Genomic DNA, 13,705 nt, shown 5'->3' with positions numbered 1-13,705 from the left:
ATTTCCCAATTTTGTCTAAAGTGAGAAATACACAGAAGAAAGAGTAGGGCAAGATATGGGGGGTGGGAGGGGTGATGGAGAATTGATGAACGGTGCAAAGAACGGGTGAGAGAAGTTTATGTAGGAATTTATGCCTTTATGAAACTCCACAATATTCTGCTCCCTAGAAGTTAAGCAGTCAGTGCTTTTTCTCTGTCAAGCAAGTAGGAACTTGCGGTTGGCGTCCCTAAAATTTCTGAATAAAGCAAGGACACTGGTGAACAGGGAAACCCCTCTGAGACTCTGGGAACACCTTGAAGATGGTCCCTTTGTGGAGCAGTGATAAATTTTTATTCAGGAAGGTAAATTATGGGAAGCAAGCTCTACTGAATGCAGCTGAGCTGTGTAACATCACAGGCTTTATTAGCAGACATGAAATATTCCTTACAGACCTTCCAGCTGGTGGTGACATTCTGTTGTGTCTAGACATCAGCTCTGTAGTTGGTGCTAGGTATTTGCAGGGGAGTAATTGTTCAAGGAAAACCCTCCTGTCTTCTTCTGAGATCAGAGTGTTCTGAAGCCACTCTGCTTGCTGTCTGGCTGAAGTGAAATTCAGGGTTCCTTGTGAAATTACTAGGAACCAGGCACCATTTTAGTGCACTGTTAAACATTACTTGCTTTTCTCTGGGTCATAGTGGCGCTGAGCTCTCTTTCACTGTGGAGATGCAAAGTATATTTCATGTATTTGGTTTTATGAGTCCTCTGGCTCTTCTAGGCTCTTCTTTGCTTTAGCTCAGCCCACAAACCAAAGTAAGTATCTGTTAATATTTCCCCTGACCGCTATTCAAGAAAAGGAAGCACTTGATATTTATCACGATGGTAGGATTCCCTGACAGTCTTTGGTCCAGTGCTTGTGGACCACAATGCTAGTCCAGTGACCACAGTGCCTGCGGTTCATTGCTAATCCAACCTTGTTAATCCACGAAACTCCTTGAGGAGTTTGTTAGCAATGCCAAATCTGAGTCAAATTCTCCCAAAGATTCTGACCCACCGGGTCTGGGGTAGGACCCAGAAATCTGAGGCTGCAACAGACTGGCATGCGTGTATGAGTGCTAAGTTGCTTTAGTCGTGCCCAACTCTTTGTGACTCTATGGACTTAGCCTGCCAGGCTCCTCTGTCCATGAGATTCTCCAGGCAAGAATACTGGAGTGGGTTAATTTCCTACTCCAGGGGATCCTCCTGACCCAGGGATCGAACCCACATGTCTTATGTCCCCTGCACTGGCAGGTGGGTTGTTTATCACTAGCGCCACCTGCCTAAGGAACAAACTTGAAATACAGTTTCTCCCCGCTTCATTAGTGAAGTTGTTGGCTCATGTGGTAGATTCATTCATTCATTCACTCTTGTTACCAGCACTTGCTTTGTGTCTCCTAACTTGAATTTCTATTTCTCAAGACTTTAAATTCCAGGGACTTCCCTGGTGGTCCAGTTGAGAAGTCGCCTTTCAACGCAGGGGACTTGAATTTGATCCCTGGTTGAGGAACTAAGATCTCACATGCCAAGGGCAACTAAGCACACACTGAGCAAATACTGAGCCCAAGTACCACAAGACCTAAGCAGTCAAAAATGGATAAATAAATAAATATTAAAAAAAATTATCTATGGCTCTGTGGCCAAATATTTTAAACTTAGCGCTAAAATAAAAATTACTTATTAAAAAAAAAGACTTTAAATTCCATCATCAAGTTTCACTTTTCTTGGGAGATTTGCCAAGGGTGAGGCTTACAAGAGACAGAATAAAATTGGCTGTAAGAGTGGTCACCCCAGCTGCAGTCCTGGAGTGGGAGGGATGACATCCAGGCGTTGGAAACCATCTGGTAGGGAAACAGATCCGATGATGACCCTCACCTAAGGAACTTGGCTGTTTGTCTAAGCCTCCAGAGGGAGTGATCCTTGGCCCCATAATGGGTTGAAGCAGCTTCAAGTGTTATGAGGGAATGGAGATTCAACATGTGTGATCGGGAAGCTGAATAAGATCTTTGTTTGGGAAGCTAGAGGGTCTCTTCTGTTTTCTTTACTATTGTACTGTGACCAAAAATTGGCTATTTGATTTCTGTTATATCTTAAAAATTGTGGATCATGTGAAATGATGGCTTGCAATTATTCCACATGGGTGTAGCCCCCTTACATCTTCAGTTCTCAAAGTGCTTTTGGAGGATTACAATCCCTCCATAAGTTTGCATAAGTTTCACTTTAAGGCTGACCCTAAATCAAAGAATTACATATGGACATCTTTGAAAAGACCTTGGCCACCCCTTGGGTTGGGGAATTTGAAGGAGTCTGTCTTGAGTTTTGGTTGGTTGGTTTCATTCTTTTTTTAGTTTTATTTTTGGGAGGGATGGTAGAATTACACAAAGATTTGGAGGGGGAGGGGGGAGAGCAAGGAGAGAGATAGCCGAGGGAGGAGGACTACTGTACACCCCACATCACTCTCTGACCTCTATCACCCTGTTCATGCTGATATAACGAAACACCTCAGACTGGGTGACTTATAAACAAGAGAAATTTATTCCTCATAGTCCAGAGGCTGGAAGTCCAAGATCAGGCTCAGGCCTTGAGTTTTTCTCCAGGTTGAAGACCACCATCTTGTTTCCTCATATGGCAGAAAGAAGGTATGATAACTCTCTTATGTGTGTGTGTGTGTGTGTGTGTGTGTGAAGTCACTCAGTCATGTCTGACTCTTTGCGACCCCATAGACTGTAGCCCACCAGGCTCCTCTGTGTCCATGGGATTCTCCAGGCAAGAATACTGGAGTGGGTTGCCATTTCCTTCTCCAGGGGATCTTCCCAACCCAGGGATTGAACCCAGGTTTCCTGTGTTGCAGGCAGACGTTTTAACCTCTGAGCCACCAGGGAAGCCTATACAAGGACACTAATCCCACTTGTGAGAGCTCCACCCTCATGAGCCAATCACCTCCCAAAGGCCCCACCTCCAAATACCATCTCTTGAGCGATAAGTGTTTCTAATTTAGATTTTAAGGGACATAAACACTTGGAGCATAACATGACCTCATTTTTTTAATGGACTTGTAACCTGTCTCCTGAAGAGATTTGGGTAAGGGTAAGTTGTGTGTTTGTGTGTGTGTGTGAGAGAGAGAGAGAGAGACAGAGACAGAGAGAGACAGAGATCTATGTATTTATGTGTTTGCTGTGGAAAGCAGTGTTGTGGAGAGTGGGTACACACATTTTCAATCCCATGATTGCCTATCCATGGTAATAATGTGCTTAATGTTTGGTTTGCCCCAAAAGTGTAGAATTCTCAAAATCCTGATCCTTGAAGTATATGGAGAAGAGTCATTTCAGTTGGGATAAAGAGAGATATCAAAAATCCAAGCAGGAAAGGGAAATCACATGGGTGTTACAGTCTCACCCAGGCAGAACCTGTGTTCTCCCCACCCCACTGTGATAAATGGGGATGCCCATGGGGACAGGTCACCCACATGAGAAGATGGGCTCAGCCTGGGCAAGCAGGTAGATGGGCGTGCAGATACCCAGGCTTTGCCTTTCACAAAGTTTTCCCAAGACTATCTAACCGTCTATCTTCACTGCTCCTTCTGCAGCCAGCCAAGCATAACATGGGCCCTGGAGGCTCTCCTGCTCACCCAGAGTCTCTCCGGCAGTCTCACTCAACAGCTCTCATAATCTCATGGCCTTGTGGGGCAGGACTGACTTCCTGGGTATGTGACCTGTGCAGTCACATAGGCCTTGCTTGGTTCAGTGATCTGCTATCCCCATCTTGAAATGCTTAATAATTTTTTAAATGAGGAGTCTACAAAGTATGTCTCCAGTCATACTTGCAGGGCCAGGAAAACGCTTCTGGCTCAGTGGTGGGTAGGGCAGGGTGGCTCCTGGTTAGGTCCTCCACAGCAGAGCAGGCCTGTGTCTGTTATTTATCATCTGCCTTCTCCTGGTCCCTCCAGGAAAGGACCTAGAAAGATGCAGGGGAGAGGGAGCTCTGGTGTAATTTATTACTGTTTCTGGTAAGATCCAGGGGACAGCATAGACGAAGACTGTGAACGTTGGGACTGGATAAACTTTGATTAGGAGAGGTGATAAGAATGGCCCTCAAATAGTCCCCAGGCACAGGGGTAAGTGCTGTTCGTGCAGGCCCTGGTGGGATGAACTCCTGTCATGACCACGTTCATCACAGACTGTCTCCCCTGGCCCAGCACAGGACTGGCCTGGATTCCGAGAGACTGGCACGCTGCTAAGAGCAGAGCCTCTCTCTACTGCCCCGTGTGCTGTCTGCCAGCACCCCAGCACCTCACGCTGGCCTCATCACCCCAGAAAGGAGCGGGATCCTCAAATAGGACTCTGACTGTGGTTTCTGCTGGTGACCCATACTGGCTGCCATTCACTGAGTATTTGTTACATATCAGGCCATGGAGCCATCTCCCACTTAGCCTTCAACACAGTGCTGTCAGACAAGTTAAATTATTCTCCCCACCTCATGGATTAGGAAATGGATGCTCAGGGCAAGTGTGCAACTTTTCAAGGTTGACAAAGCTCATATTTGAGTCCAGGTGTTTCTGAAAAGAGGGGCCAACATTTCTCCCATTAAGTTGTTTTGTCTCCCTAAAATCTACCCATCTCAGGGGGCTGTGTGTCTCACACAAATCCCACATCAGTCACAGGTACATACACATATGTGTGGGTCCAACCCCTCCCCTGTCCCCCAGGGGCACATGCAGCTGGACGATAGAAGAGGTTTCTGGGTTATTACTCTCCTGTAATACTGAGCATCAGGAAAAGAGATTCTCCTGTCTCTTCAGATGATGCGCTGTTCCCCTGCTCAGCCTTCTTGCACACACCTGGCCAGCGAGAACCCTTCATAGTGAGCGTGATGATGACAGCTAAGGTCTATGAAACGCACCTCTCCACTTTCCTCATTTGATGTGACCACCCTGTGAGGCAGACTCTGTCACCACTTCCATTTCCTGATGATAAAACTGAGGCTTGGAGAGGTTCAGTACCAAGTTCACACAGCTAGACGTGGGGGTCATTTATTGATTCATTTAACAAGCATTCTTTATAAACACCTGCCTTCTGCCAGAGCCTCTCCTGGAAACAATAGTGAGCAGAATGCAGAGAGAGCCCGTCCTCACAGAGGCCAGTGGACAAATACACATGAGTGAGGATGGTTAGAGAAGGCTTCTCTTAGAAGACTGAGGTGTGACCAGGAGTGACTAGGTCAAAGGGGTATGGAAGAGACTCATTTGAGGGACCAGTATGTGAAAAGCTTGTGGTGGGATGCATCATGACCCAGTCAAGGAATTGAAAGAAGGTCAGTAAGGCCAAAGTGAAGAGAAGGATTGGTCCAGAAAATTCTCAAGAAGAAAAATGTCAGGCTGTCTTTACCCTAAGTAGCTGGAGGCTTCCCTGATAGCTCAGTTGGTAAAGAACCTGCCTGCAATGCAGGAGACCCCGGTTCGATTCCTGGTTTAGGAAGATCTGCTGAAGAATGGATAGGCTACCCACTCCAGTATTCTTGGGCTTCCCTTGTGGCTCAGCTGGTAAAGAATCTGCCTGCAACATGGGAGACCTGGGCTCGGTCCCTGGGTTGGGAAGATCCCCTGGAAAAGGGAAAGGCTACCCACTCCAGTATTCTGGCCTGGAGAATTCCATGGACTGTATAGTTCATAGGCTCACAAAAAGTTGGACACGACTGAGCAGCTTTCACTTTTGCTATGATCAATGAAGAGCCACTGATGAGTTTTAAGTAAAATGACAGAATCTAGATTATAATTTAAGAAGATCACACTGAGTGATGCATGGACAGTGGATAGAAGAGGGGCAAGAGTGGAGATGGATGACCAAAGAGTTGGCTATTCTAGAAGTCCAGGAGAAAGACAGTGGTAGCTTGGGGACAATGGTGGAGATGGAAAAAAAAAATGAGAGGGAGAAAAGAGGTAAAATTATAACAGTTGACTCTGGCTGAATAGAGGAGGTGAGAAAGAGAACATTTTCATGGATTTGAATTCAGATATGTTAGTCTCCAAGTGTCAGTTGCTCAGTTGTGTCTGATTCTTTGCAACCCCATGACTGTAGCCCACCAGGCTCCTCTGTCCATGGAATTCTCCAGGCAAGAATACTGGAATGGGTTGCCATTTCCTTCTCCAGGGGATCTTCCCAACCCAGGGACTGAACCTAGGCCTCCTGCATTGCAGGAGGATGCTTTACCATTTGAACCACCAGTAAAGCCTGTTAGTCTCCAAATACTACTTTTAATCACTACTTTTAAACACTTGGCTATTCAGGGTTAAGTTCAGCTGTATACAACCAGAAACTCCAAGCATCAATAACTAAAATAAGATTAAAACTTATTTTTAAGTCACAAAGAAAAACTCTGAAGATAGTCAATCCATGACTAGTTTAGGTTTCTGCCATATTCACAGGTGTCACTAGTGGTAAGAATCTGCCTGCTAATTCAGGAGATGCAAGAGATGTGAGTTTGATTCCTGGGTTGGGAAGATATCCTGGAGAAGGGCATGGCAACCCACTCCAGTGTTCTTGCCTGGTGAATCCCATGGACAGAAGAGCCTGGCAGGTTACAGTCCATGGGGTCACAAAGAGTCAGAGATGACTCATCATGTACACACACACACACATCCTACAAAACTGTCACCTTTGTTTTGGGCAATGAAGTACCAGCTTAAAATCAAGGGTTCAATTATTAATAAGAAGGGGAAAATGGATGTCAGGGTACAGCTAGTCGGGTACCACTAGTCCTTAGTCTGTGCAACGTCAGATTACAAGCTAAATGATGAAAAGTCAAAAAGAGAGACTCACACATAATGAAGTAAATTTCTCTAGGTCTCAATTCTATACATATTTTGATGTCCTCTTTTTGGATAGTTGTTAGACAGCTTTCTAGGCTTAAATTAGCCACTTGAATGTAAAATGGTACAGCCACTGAGGGCAAAAGTTTAGCAGTTCCTTAAAAAGTTAAACATAGAGTTATCATATGACCCTACAATTCCACTCTCAGTTATATAATGAAAAGAACTAGAAATATATGTCTATGCAAAAATATGTACACACATTCTTGACAGCACTATTCACTTTAGCCAGAAAGTGAAAATATCCTAAATGCCCATCAGCCAATAAATGGATACATAAAATGTGGTATATCCATACAATGAAATACTATTCAGCAATAAAAAGTCCTGATACATGCTAAAACATGGATGGACCTTGAAAACATTATGCTCAGCAAAAAAAGGAAGATAGAAAAGGACACATTGTATGATTCCATTTCTTTGAAATGTCCAGAATAGGCAAAGTCATGGGGACAGACAGTAGATTAGCCATTGTCTGGAAATGGGAGGAACAATCAAGAGTCATATTTTTGGAGGGATGAAATTGTTCTAGAATTAGACAAAGGTGTTGGTTGCACAACTTGATGAGTACAATAAAAATGACAATAAAGACTGTATGCTTTAAAAGGATGAATTTTATCACATGATACTGCTGGCATGTGGAATTTAAAATAATAATACAAATGAAATTATTCACAAAACAAAATTAGAGTCATAGAAGTAGAAAACAAACTTATGGTTACAAGAAGGGAAAGAGGGGAAGGGATACACTGAGAGATTGGGATTGACATATACACACTACTATATATAAAATAAGTAACTAATAGAAACCTACTGTGCGTACAGGGAACTCTTCTTAATACTCTGTAATGACCTATATGGGAACAAAATCTAAAAAAGATTGATTAGAGGTATATGTATAACTCATTCACTTTGCTGTACAGCAGAACCTAACACAACATTGTAAATCAACTATATTCCACTAAAAATTTATTTTTAAAAAAGAATGAATTTTCTGTTATAAAAAATATCCCTCAGTTTTTAAAAGCCCTCTGTCTTTAATTCCTCATATAGCTCTTTTTTTAACCTCTTCCCAAATCCTATATATGTGTGTGTGTGCGATTAGTCACTCAGTCATGTCCGACTCTTTGCAACCCCATGGACTGTAGCCCACCACGTTCCTCTGTTCATGGGGATTCTCCAGGCAAGAATATTGGAGTGGGTTGCCATGCCCTCCTCTGGGGATATATATATGTTAAATCTAATGAAATAACAGTGTTCAAGTTTGGCTTTTGTTTCATGTCCTCGGGATAATTTTAGCTATAGGAAGCCGGACATCTGTTTTTGCCTGAATGTTGAAATTTTCCTAAGGCTGCTGATCATCCCACATCACTGCACTGAGGCTGTGTAAAGGTTATCAAGGACTGGGTAGCAAATTACACCACAAATCAGCAGCCTAAAAAAACAAGCCCTGACTATCTCAGAGCTTCTGGGTCAGGAATCTGAGAGCAGTTTAGCTGTTGGTTCTGGCTCAGGTTTTCTCATGGGATTTCTGTCAAGCTGTCAGGCAGGGCTATGGTCCCTGCCCCTGTGACAGAGACTGCAAGACGTGCTCTGAAGCGCCCTCGAGTGGCGTTGGCAGAGGACTGCAGCGCCACACCGTGAGCCTCTTCACAGGGCTGTTCTCAACAAAGCTTCCTTCCTCCCAGAGTGAGGAATGAGCGAGAGATGCAGAGAGAAATGCCAGCTGCTGTGTCTTTTTCACCTAATCTCAGATGTGACACCCCTTTGCCAACAAAGGTCCATCTAGTCAAAGCTATGGTTTTTCCAGTAGTCATGTACGGATGGGAGAGTTGGAACATAAAGAAGGCTGAGCACTGACGTGTCAGCCTTGAGAGTCCCTTGGACTGCAAGGAGATCAAACCAGTCAGTCCTAAAGGAAATCAGCCCTGAATATTCATTGGAAGGACTGATCCTGAAGCTGAAGCTCCAATATTTTGGTCACCTGATGCAAAGAGTCGACTCACTGGAAAAGACCGTTGGGGAGGATCAAAAATTTTCATTGTCCCTCTGAGAATCTAGAGGCACATTATGTAACTATCAAGTCCCTTCTGTGAGTCAGGAGCAGAGAGGAGAGTAGCAGAGAATGAGATGGTTGGATAGCATCATCAACTCAATGGAAATGAATTTGAGCAAGCTCTAGGAGATAGTGAAGAACAGGGAAGCCTTGCATACTGTAGTACATGGGGTTGCAAAGAGTTGGACATGACTTAAAGACTGATCAACAAGGACAGACATGACACCCATCACTTCTTGCCATATTCCACTGGTCCCACAGACCAACCTGGCACACTGTGGGGGGCGGGAGGCACCGCACAAGCCTGTGAACACGAGGAGGTGGGATCACTGGGGCCATTAGAAATCAGAAACTCAGTGATGCTTCTCAAACTCGTCACTCAGCCAAACCTGGCTTGAATGCTGTAAGGTGAAGGGTGCATCTACCAGCAGGAGTGACACCCGGGGGTCCAGCTGTTAGTGACGCTGCTGTGGGAGCTGCCCTGAGGACAGTCCTGGGGAATGAGGCCCTCTGAACGCACTCTGTCAGCTCCCTGCTTCATGAACCTGGACATGGAACTTGGACATGAAGCAGCTGTCATCTGTGAAATGGACAGTGTGATTAGACCAGAGGTTTTTTTAGGCTGGGTTCTCGGGGGCCCAGGAATCCAAGGATGTACTCCCAGGTGAAGCTCCGGTTTTATCAGATGCCATGTGAGAGTTCATTTGGTAAAATAAACAAAAGTCTAATAAAGAGATCAGTGATAATAAAAAGGATGCAGTGGGCTTGAAAGCCATCATACTGCATGACGTTTGAGCCTCCTGCTCCTTCACTTTTGAATGTCCTGATCTCAGAATCAGCAAAGCCTTCTCTATAGGATCACTCTCAGTCACACAGAAGGTATGCAAAGAATGTGTAACTATGTTCCATCCCGGGGTTGGCTAACCAGACGGAAACTGCCCTTGTATCAGATATCACAGTATTTGTCATTCAGTCCTTTTCCTGTTGCCTGGAGGGGGAGTAATCAAACAGAAGAGGCAGTGGCAGCAATGTTGAGAAGGAGCCAGTATACTTGAACGGAAAGAGAAAGATCCACCCTGGGGGTGAAGCCAGAGCAGAGACAGGAAAAAGTGCCGAGGGAGAGAGTGGGTTTGAGAAAGGACTCCACCAGGCTCCTCTGAGCTCAGTTCTCCTCACTGAGATCACCTCATAGAAGCCAAGGTGAGCAAATGAAGCCGTGGCTCCCTTGGGAAGTGTATGGAGGGGTAGCGCCCCACTTGAGGGAGGCTGTAATACAATCGGGCTGGTGGCGCCCGAGGGGACAGGGCAGGAATCACTGGAAAGGGGAAGCCTCCACTCCCTCTCCATGCGGGAATTCAGACTCAGAGTGCCAGATTTTCACTTTTTCCCGGAGAAGCCAGAAATCCAGGTTTTTATGTGAAACTTCCCAATTTTAAAACTTGCCAAGGGCTTCCCTGGTGGCTCAGTGGTAAAGAATCCACCTGCCAATGCAGGAGACACTATTTGGATCCCTGGTCCGAGAAGATAGATCCTACCTGCCTCAGGACAAGTAAGCCCATGTGTCACAACTGCTGAGCCCACGTTCCTCCACTACTGAAGTCCAAAAGCTCTAGAACCTGCGGTCCCCAACAAGAGAAGCAGCCACAAAGAGAAACCTGAGCGCTGCAACAACAGCGTAGCCCTTGCTCACCACAACTAGAGAAAAGCCGGTGCAGCAGCGAAGACCCAGCACAGCGAATAAATAAATAACATTATATATATATATATATATATATCTTGCCAAACAGAACTTATCACTGCATCAGACCTGATCCATTGGTCCAGTTTGCGACCCCTGAACTCCAAATTAGTGCCTCCATTTTAATTAAAAACACCAGGAAATTTGGATTAAAATTTCCGCCTTCTTAGAGGCACACTATTCAACTACCAAGCCCCTCTGTGTGCCAGGCACAGAGAGGATTCTAGGATGTTCTCATTTTCTCATGACTTCTCTGACCACAGAGCCTTTTCCTCCCTTGTTCCATCCATTAGGATTTCTGTGCATGGGAAAGTGGGGAAAATGGAAATAAAAGGGAAGGAAAACCTAGGCATGGAAGGAAAGTTGGACCCATGTCCCATTCCACAGGTGGGGGTAAAATTATAAATTGCCATCTTTGTTTCCTCAGCAGCTGGCCCACAGCTCATCCATCAAAAGGCTCAGTAACGATTACAGCATACATCGATGGATTACCTACTGTATGCCTGCCTGGCAAGGGCATCATCATATTAGTATATATTTATTCTTCATAACAGGACCCCTTTGTATAAGATGAAGAAGCCAAAGCCTAAGGAAGCTAAATAACTGGCTGAGTTCATAGAGCTCTCAAGCAGTGGGACTAGGATATGAATCTCCATGTGTCTGACTCCAGAGCACTCATTTTTAACATTATACGGAGTGAATGCATGAGTGAGTGAGTGAATGAGTGAATGAATAAGTGAGAGACCAAAGCCCGCACCCTCCAGCCCTTCCCTGTCAGCAGTGCCTTCACTGGTTCTGAGACTTAAAAGACCTGAATGGCAAATTCGCAGGTTTCTCAGAGGAGTCTTAGGGCCATCAGTTCTCTTAATGGCTCAGGGGCTCCTAAAAGGAGCCGTCACAGGCCTCCCAAGAGCTGTCAGTGCTAAACACACATTCAGTCCCCTTCCTGTCATGCTGATACCCTTGGCATCATTTGCCTCTTAAACATGGTGAAGGGGAAAGATTTCAAGAAAGCAGCAGGTTTTATGCATCAAGGAGGGGTATTATTTACCAGCGAACTAGTTTCTGTTGTTTCTGTCTGTTCCCTAGTGAATAATCAGAGCTCATAAAAGTGCTACTGTGTGGGAGGTCTACATTTCCTCTCGATTAAGCGTCCCCAGATGCTAATAGATCTTGACACGCCGTGCCTCCCTGCCTGCTTTGGTTCACCTTCCAGCCTCGCTCTTCCGCCCTGCTGCAGCCCAGGAGCTCAGGTCATCCAGCCCTGCGGTTGCGTAATCAGTCACTCTTCTCCAATACTGCAACTTGACGTCTGCCTGAGACTGTCTCTTGCTTGATGTGGTCGAGCGTCTACTGTCTGCTTTGATTCAGAAACCTCTCCTTCATCAGCATCTGACTCCCAAGGGGGGCTGGGTTTTCTTGCTGGTTTTGGAAAGTACCAACAGCGTTCCCCTAGTGCCTTCGCACGAGTCCCTGGGTGACACGTGCTGGCCCGATGGCTGGACGGGCGGTCAGCAAGCACTTCTCTACACCACAGTTAGCAAACTTACACTTTCAGGAGCTGTTGGGATGAAACCAGGAAATTCTGTGGTCCTCCAGATAGCCCCAATGGTACTATTTTTGCAAAGTATCATACCCAAAGGATACTACTGCTACTGCTGCTGCTAAGTCGCTTCAGTCGTGTCCAACTCTTAGCAACCCCGTGGACTGCAGCCCACCAGGCTCCTCCATCCACGGGATTTTCCAGGCAAGAGTGCTGGAGTGCAGTGCCATTGCCTTCTCCGAAAGGATACGAAGCATGACCCAAACAGGAGCCTCTTTGCTTTTACCCCAGATTCCTTCCCTCCCATCCAAGACAAGCTCTAGGGGCTTAATGGCTCCACCCTGAGGACGTTGGCCTTTGTTACCCAGGAAAGGACACTGAAAGGGTCTTAGAATGACATGATTTGGAATCTGCAGAACTGGGGTCACATTCTTGCTCTGCCATGTGTTAGTTCTGGCATCTAAAGAAAATCACTGAATCTGAGGGTTCATTTTCCTCCCCTATAAAAATGAGAGTAATAAGGACAAAAATTGCCTCCCAAAATTATTGTGAGAATGAAATAGATTGGCATGTGTGAACATACTTGGGACAGAGTAGGTTTTCACCAAACGTTAAATGAATTTCCTTGATGAAGTCCCCTTTCATTTTCCCTTCTCACTACTGAAGTGAAAGAGGGATCGTGGCCTCCAGTGAGAAGTCCTGCACCCCAACCTGAGAGCATGTCTCTCGCAGCGTGATGGTGGAGTTTGGGCCATTCTAGTCTTGATTTCTTCTCTCCACCTGGCCAAGGAGTCTGGTGGTTCCTTTTTTTTTTTAAGACTTTTTTTTGGATGTGGACCATTTTTAAAGTCTTTATTGAATGTATCACGATATGGCTTCTGTTTTTTCGTTCTGTTTTTTTTGGCTAGAGTCATGTGGGATCTTAGCTCCCCAACCAGGGATTGAACCTGCACCCCCCGCATTGAAGTCTTCTATTTTGGTCAAAGTTACTGAGGGAACATGGGACTAGAAAGAGAGAAGCCAACTCTCCTCCTCCCCTTTGTCCTCACAACTTGCTAATTATAAAGGATAAATCTATATTTTAATGGCCTTTAGGTCTGGGAAAATGAAAGGGGACTGCAGCCCACCAGGCTCCTCCATCCACGGGATTTTCCAGGCAAGAGTGCTGGAGTGCAGTGCCATTTAGGTCAGGGAAAATGAAAGGGGACTTCATCAAGGAAATTCATTTAACGTTTGGTGAAAACCTACTCTGTCCCAAAGTCTTCATCACTGGACCCTGAGGGAGATACCTGGTGTCACTTTAGAACTCTACTCTTTTAACTTAATTTTTTTATTATGAAAAATGTTACACTTACAAAGAAGTGAAAAGAACACTATCATGAACAATCTACCAGCTAGTTAGCATTTTGCCATGTTATATATTATACATATTGTGTTTATATATGTATGTGTATGTATATATATATTTATTTGTTAAACTATTACAGAGTT

Source organism: Bubalus bubalis, chromosome 6, assembly GCF_019923935.1.
Source record: "Bubalus bubalis isolate 160015118507 breed Murrah chromosome 6, NDDB_SH_1, whole genome shotgun sequence".
NCBI classification, from domain to species: Eukaryota; Metazoa; Chordata; class Mammalia; order Artiodactyla; family Bovidae; genus Bubalus; species Bubalus bubalis.
Note: the sequence above shows the minus strand (reverse complement) of the source record.